This window comes from Poromitra crassiceps, assembly GCF_964638095.1.
Source record: "Poromitra crassiceps genome assembly, chromosome: 7".
NCBI lineage: Eukaryota > Metazoa > Chordata > Actinopteri > Beryciformes > Melamphaidae > Poromitra > Poromitra crassiceps.
In genome coordinates, this window is record NC_139628.1 from 3282025 (window position 1) to 3289900 (window position 7876).

Sequence of the window (7876 nt, forward strand, 5' to 3'; positions counted from 1 at the left end):
TACACAATGTCAATACTGTACAATACAGATTCGGTAAAACTATTTTTCATTCATCAAAAAAGTCGTGGATTGCAATTGTAATAGAAATGATCAATGATTATTCTAGGATTGTGTAAAATAACTAATTGTATTCCTCTGATATAATCTTTTTGTCTAATCTGAAATCCCTATTAATGTAATGTTTCATTGTCAATTAAGGCATTCCAGCGCACTCGCAAACACCGCGTTCATTTCGCGCGTGTGTTCTTTTATTTTTTTGACAGATATTTGCAGCCTTCCCCGTTTTATACATCACAATGCTATGCATTGTGGGCAATTCCCTTTCCGTAAGTGGCCACAGCTGCTCCCTTACGGTAAGGGGGCAGAAAGGGCTCACTACGAGCCCTCATTCACTTTGCGATTTCAGCGTGGGACATCCCTAAGCCCTCGCTCCCTTCACGTGAACGCTTCAGCGTGGGACATCCCTAAGCCCTCGCTCCCTTCACGTGAACGCGCCTCTAAGGGGGTGAGTCAGTAAGGGGGCGAATTGGAATTGGGCCAGAGAGCGTGTTGTGTGTGTGTGTGGTTAACACCTCTTCTTCCTGCCTGAGCTCTGCTTCAGTTGTCTCTTTATATCAAGTCCAGGTTGAGTCACAGTGACACAGATCAAATTAACTGTTATTTAACACATTTCATACACAAATGAAAAGGTTAGATTTTGTGAATAACTTTTATTGATTAGACATGGCTTAATAAAGAATAGAAAAGAAATGACATGAAATTATATAACTTGTAAACAGCGATGTTCAGTGATCGTGTTCAGTGTAGAGTGATATATTAGAGGTTGATATGTTACCATGTTGTTGTGGTAAAAACAAAGAGCGGCTTCAGAAACTGGAGTACAAAATGTCTGCCTGTTCACTTCCTCTGAGCAGAGCCACAGGCCTCAGCTCCGAGAAGACGCTGGTTATTTCTAGCAGTTTGTAAACCACAAGACTTCATGTTCCACTCTGAACTGTAGCCACATCTCAGTCTCTCTGGATGACTCTTCATTATCTTTCCTTAGGATACTAAAAAGTATTGACTAACTGAATCACATTGAAATTTGAACTCAAGCCTCTGATATATATATATATATATATATATGTTTTGTATATAAAATATATACAAAACTTTTTTTTTCTATACTCCCCCCCCCCGATTTTTCCCCCCCATTTTTAACCCCCATTAGTGCTAATTTAATTTATTTATCCTGGTTGCTGCTCCACCCTCTGCCGATCTGGGGAGAGCTGAAACTGGCTCCATGCTTCCTCAGAGACATGGGCAGTTAGCCAGCCGCTTCTTTTCACCTGACAGAGGAAGCTTCACCGGTAGGACATAGCACGTGGGAGGTTCACGCTATTCCAACCAGTTCCCCTCCCTCTGAACAGGCGCCCTTAACGACCAGAGGAGGAACCACATTAGCAACCAGGATATTGCATGTTTTGGTGAAGGGGGTTCCTATATGAAGGAAACCCCCGGGAGGCACGGGGAGAACATGCAAACTCCACACAGAAAGGCCCTTTTGACGACCCCACCCGGGCGGTGGGCACTCGAGGACATGCAGACGGGCACGCATTCCTTCAGCGTTCACAGCGTCCCAGGTGGGAATCGAACCCAGGACCTTCGAGCTGTGAGGCGACAGCGCTTACCACTGCTCCACCGTACCCCCCCTTATACAAAACTTTTAAGTATAACGAAAAGGTGTACATATATCAAAAATGTGTGTATATATATATATATATATATATATATATATATATATATATATGTATGTACACCTTTTTGTTATACTTAAAAGTTTTGTTCTTAGATAGGACTTCCTCTTGAAAGTGAACCTGTCTACCTCCAAGCCAGACCAGTATAGGCGGGGGTATGCACCTATATGTACCTGTACCTATAAAAACACTTGAAATGTATGTGATTCACATGACACTGACGAAGATCCGTATCGCATCGAAACTGTTTGTCTCTGTCTATTAAATGTTGTCCACAGGAGCAAAAATAAACTTTGTGTCGCGAGCCCTTTCTCTACTTTGATTTTCTGTGATATAGTTTGGCTCAGCACCAAGAAGTGGATGTGCGTAAGTTCCTTATCACTTATTCACCACAAGGCCACATAGCTCCCTTTCTGAAAATGTTCAGAGCCCCAAACTGTCCCAAAAAGTACACCACGTTTCATGCTTTTATGAAAAAGTGGACATCATTTTCACATCACCTGGACGACCAGTGACTGAAAATGCTGTTTTCTCAGATTTAAGGTATAGTGCAGATTTTCGGCTATACAGCAAGTATAATTTTTGAGGTACGACGTTCATCTTGGGCTCAAAATGAGGCTTATGAACTTGGGCAGTTTTTTAAATACAAATGAGGAAGTGATATTCACCATAAAGTGCTGGAAAATAATCATTTTTGAGGAGAATTTGTAAAACGGACAGTATTCTTTTGTATTTTTGTGGGTTTTGTGGGTGAAATTATAAAATAGAATTGCAGCAAGCCCCAGAATCTTATTTGCATTTACATTATTTTTGTCCCAAAAAGGTTTTTTTTGGGCCCCTGAGACCAAACGGCCCCAAGTTGAACGTGGCCCCTATGCTTTTGAGATGGCAAGGTATAAGATAAAGGAACACAGGAAATCATAGTGGGAAAAAAGGTATAGCAGAAAACATCCTGAGGGGTATGGCTGGCTCCCGGCCTATATAGATATGAAATAATTTGGTAGAAGCACAAAAACTAAGGATTTGAAGGTTTGAAGCCGCATGGAGGACAGAATCAAAGCAGAATAGAACAGAACCGTGTCATAGCACAGATGCTGTCAGTGGAATCAGCTGTGACTCCTCCTCACATCCCTGGTGTGCAGATACGTTTGCTCAACTGCATCTCCATACACGTGTGTGTGTGTGTGTGTGTGTGTGTGTGTGTGTGGTTAACACCTCTTCTTCCTGCCTGAGCTCTGCTTCAGTTGTCTCTTTATATCAAGTCCAGGTTGAATCACAGTGACACAGATCAAATTAACTGTTATTTAACACATTTTACACACTTAGACGTGAAAAGGTTACATTTTGTGAATAATTTTTATTGATTAGACATGGCTTAACTCATTCTCTGCCAAAGACGTACCCGGACGTACTTTTAACAATGGCGTTCTGTGCCAAAGACGTACTCGGACGTACTTTCATGTTTTGGCTGTTTACATTACATCAGACACTTTCCCAGCCTGTGACATTGTTTCAAGTCAAACTGATAAAAGGAACCCGCTAGTTTAGTATTCATGGGTGGAGCTGTGGTCGAAACAGAGTCCGATCCAGAGTTCTCGGCTGGCGACGATGGCGAGGAAGACGCCAGTGTTTTTGTTATTGCTCCACGACGGAGCGCCATGGCGACGAAGGCTCCCCTTCACAGCGTTCTGGTCTGACACAGATGAATCGGAGGAGGAGAAATGAGTGCCACTTGGAAAGAGCGATGACGATGGTAAAAAGTAGCCTATTTTTTGTATCGCGTTTGAGATGAAATGATCACACACACAACATTCGGCATGACTCGCTTCACGTTTCCTCTTGCCAGCTCTCAAGGGAGAGCTCCCTTCACACTCAAGGGAGGGGGAATCACATGGATACGTAAAACGCGTCAAACCGCGTCACACACCCGTCCCCAGCAACCAAGGCGAAACATGTGTCACATAAACATTTCAAAGTTTACAGCACTAACGTAGCTATTGTGTGATCTTCTGTGCTAACGTTAGTTATGAGAGGTAACGTGACAGCAGGTAACGTTACAGCACTCGTTATTCCTGTGTGTGTGTGTGTGTGTGTGAGAGAGAGAGAGAGAGTGTGTGAGTGTGACCACATAAGGGTTCGTTCCATTTGTTTATGCTTTTATCAAGCTAAGCTAAAAATCCACATGGCAACTGTAAAATACATTCTCTTATTTTTTATTTTTTATTTATTTATTTGGGAAAACAAATACTGTATATGTCTGATGTGTCACTGAGGCAAAAAATAAAAGGCTCAAAAGAGAGTTCTGCTTGAAACGGTGTCCTTCACTAAAAACCTATTTTTCTCATATTTCTGTCCAAAGGAGGGCATTTTTAGTGAAAACAAGCTAACTTCCACTGCTTGTAACTAAACAAGGAAACATGGGAGAGTTTCAGTTTTTTACAAGGGGTAAGAAGAGAGTCTCTGCTTTATTGTGAGATATGTTGTGTAATTTTATTCCTAGCACAGAATATTCTGTGGGTCCTGGAAGACCAGGAAATATGCTCAAAATCCTGGCACTGGGAGCACACAGACCGAAATGACCCTGGCAGAGAATGAGTTAATAAAGAATAGAAAAGAAATGACATGAAATTATATAACTTGTAAACAGCGATGTTCAGTGATCGTGTTCAGTGTAGAGTGATATATTAGAGGTTGATATGTTACCATGTTGTTGTGGTAAAAACATAGAGCGGCTTCAGAAACTTGAATACAAAATGTCTGCCTGTTCACTTCCTCTGAGCAGAGCCACAGGCCTCAGCTCCGAGAAGACGGTGGTTATTTCTAGCAGTTTGTAAACCACAAGACTTCATGTTCCACTCTGAGCTGCAGCCACATCTCAGTCTCTCTGGATGACTCTTCATATCTACTGTAGGATGTAGCCATGTTATGTCACCATGTCCCATAATGATATATATATATATATATACACTGACAGAGTCACATCACATCAGGTTTGACTCAACACATCTCAGCTCCAGTTCTTTTTTTCTTGGTCCTGGACAGAACCTCACTCTGTCACAGGTAATCTATCTGCCCCCTAGTGGCTGTTAGGAGGCATGTCAGTGTCTCACTGGCCTTCTCTCTGTTGAGCTACTGTCTTTCTGCTGTCAGGTCGGTCTTTTCTTTGCTGTCATCTCCTTTTCTTCATTGTCTTTCTTCCTCTCAGGTGAAATTCTTCATCAGGAACTTGTTTTTTTTCCACACACACACACACACACACACACACACACACACACACACACACACACACACACACACACACACACACACACACACACACACTCACTCACTCACTCACTCACTCACTCACTCACTCACACACACACACACACACACACACACACACACACACAGTCTGTGGAGATGATGATGATGATCTTCTACCTGTTCTTTGTCATTGTTTTTTGTATCACTGGTTTTCTCACCTCACAGTGCTGCTGGACAGAAAACCACACACACACACACACACACAGGAAGAGGGCGGGTTTTATGTGGTGTGACTGATCAAACTCAAAGTGTTGGTCTCATATCACCAAGCTGTACGATGGAGGGTACAGCTCGACAATGGCTGCTCTATAAGTACAATCTGTGTGTGTGTGTGTGTGTGTGTGTGTGTGTGTGTGTGTGTGTCTGTGTGTGTGTGTGTGTGTGTGTCAGACTGTTATTGAAAATAGGAATTTGTTCTTAATTAACTTGCCTGATTAAATAAGTGATGATGATCTGTGTGTGTGTGTGTCTTCTCCATTTTTCAAAGTTCAAAAAAGTTGAATGTGAAGACAATGGCCCTGTGGGTCTTTGTGGTGATCACATGGTGTGTTCTTTGGATACTTCAGGTGTGCTGTTCCTATTCCATGTTGGGGCTCATTACATGAGTGGATGAGTTTTTTGTTGTTGTAAAGTCTTGTGTGTCTGCAAAAACTAACCTGAGTCTCTTTTCTCTTCAGTGCTGACCATGTTGCTGTGCTGCAGCCCCACACAAGGTTGGTACACTTCACATGACATCCCCAAACTGTTATGATGACCTTTGTAGGAAACCCTGAGAGAAACTGGTGTTTTGGAATTTGGACAGGGTTACTTCAGAAGTTTAGGCACCTCAACCATTAAGTTCTATGGAGTCAGTTTTTCAGAAGGTCACTCATTCACACTCCCTGAACCTGTCGCTGACTTTTCAAAGCACAATGATTTTAGTGGTGATGCATGGGTCAGTCTGAAACAGGGTCACTGTTTTTTTCCCTTCCAAAACATACTTAAAACCAAACAAGCCAAACAATATTGGTTGTCTAACTAACTAATAATTAACTATCACCCACTCCCACTGATAGTTGCAATGTGATTTGACATTAATCTATCACCTGCATTGTTTATCAACATGAATGTCACGCATACACGTGAGTCACGAGGTATTAAAAAAACGTAAATGGCAGCATTAGAGTAGTAGCCTGATTATGTGCAAAAATGAAAATGAAAAAATCTGAATTCTTCAAAAGCAAAATGACCACCCGGATTCTGCGCTGTGTACTGTAGAGATTTGTGACGTTGGGATTACCATGACAGGCCCTTGGTACTGTTTTGACATGCTAACTCGTTAAAACGCTGGTTATGGTCCTTTAAGGCTAAAGTCAATCTGAGCACACCATAATTCATAAAAGAAATGAAATATGGAGTTATGTTAGGCTTGTTTATTTGCTTGTAACAACGATATAACTCGGGCTACATTTTCATAATGCATTTATGCTGCATAATGCTTATCACAGTTGGGCAGAAAAATAGCATTGGCTTTTAACATTATGATATTATATTAGTCATGCTTAAATGTGTAATGGAGTGAATACTGCTCTTCTCCTTAAGAGAGGGCATAAGACTGAGTCCTGATGTTTCAGGTATGTGTAAACTTTCTGAAGAGCAAACAAGTGAAGTGTTGGCTGTTATATCAGGCCTTTTGCTGTAATAACCCAGTATGATAAATAGATGTTTTCTCTATGGTTAATTAGGCATATTCCAATACTTTTATTCATGTTATATTCTGCTTCAGTTATTGCTGTGTTTGCTTATAAAATTAGGCTAAAAAATAGCATTGGCTTTTTATATAATGACATTCGAATATCATGCTGTATTGGTTTATGTTTGCTCCAAACACTGTAGGCCAAAAAGACTGAGGTGGGCCTATTACTGTTCAACTGGTAAAGTGTATTTCAAGTCAAAAATGGCATTAGAACTGTTTTACTGTCATGTACTGTCACATATACTACAAAGCCTTGAAGCCACTGGAGAGAAAGCTTAGGTTTCAAGGGGAAGAGGTTACTTTCGGTTACTTTCGTTTTCATCGTTGGTGAATGAAAGTGATGCTGTGAGAATGAGATCATGCTTTCTGCCTGGGCGCTTTGCTGGGGAGTCTTCGTCTACTGTCTCCCCTCCAGGTATAAAGCCAGAGGAGGGGGAAGAGTGAGATGGGGGGGCACCTATGCAGAGCGGCCTAGCACACAATTTAAGAGTATATGCCTGCTTGGTACTGTTTTTTGAGAAACTACACTGTCTTTCCATGTTATGTAAAGGGTTAATTCTTTGTTCAAAGTAGATAAGGGGGGGGCTCATAAACAGAGCAGACCGCGAAGGCCATTCTATGTGTCTAGAAGAGAGTAAGGAGCGGGAGGAGAGTGATACCGAGCACCTGCGTGGGACGGCCCACACCTTTTTAAAGAAAATGTATCGTTGCTTTGCGCTGTTAGTGAGAGGGCCCATTGAATTCCCCAGCTGCATGAAGATTAATGTTGCGGCCTGTCAGATAACAGGGGGAGTGATGGGTGTCAATTAAGGACAAGGCCATATTATCTATGTACACCGAGGTCCCTGGAGGAGCTGAGTGAACTTAAGAACCCTCAGAATAGGTGGGGTTATAATTTCAGGACTGGCCATTTGATAAAAGAAGTCACATGGAGCTGGGAGGGGGGCAACTAACTAGCAAACCCCTAACTAGCTCTCTAGCAGGCAGAGAGCCAGAGCTGGACACCTGCCCCAGCCATCACATGACCAAAGTGAGCTCATGGGAGGCCGGCCTCATGTATGGGGAGGCCTTTAGCATATTGGGAGGGGGTGAATCTTGT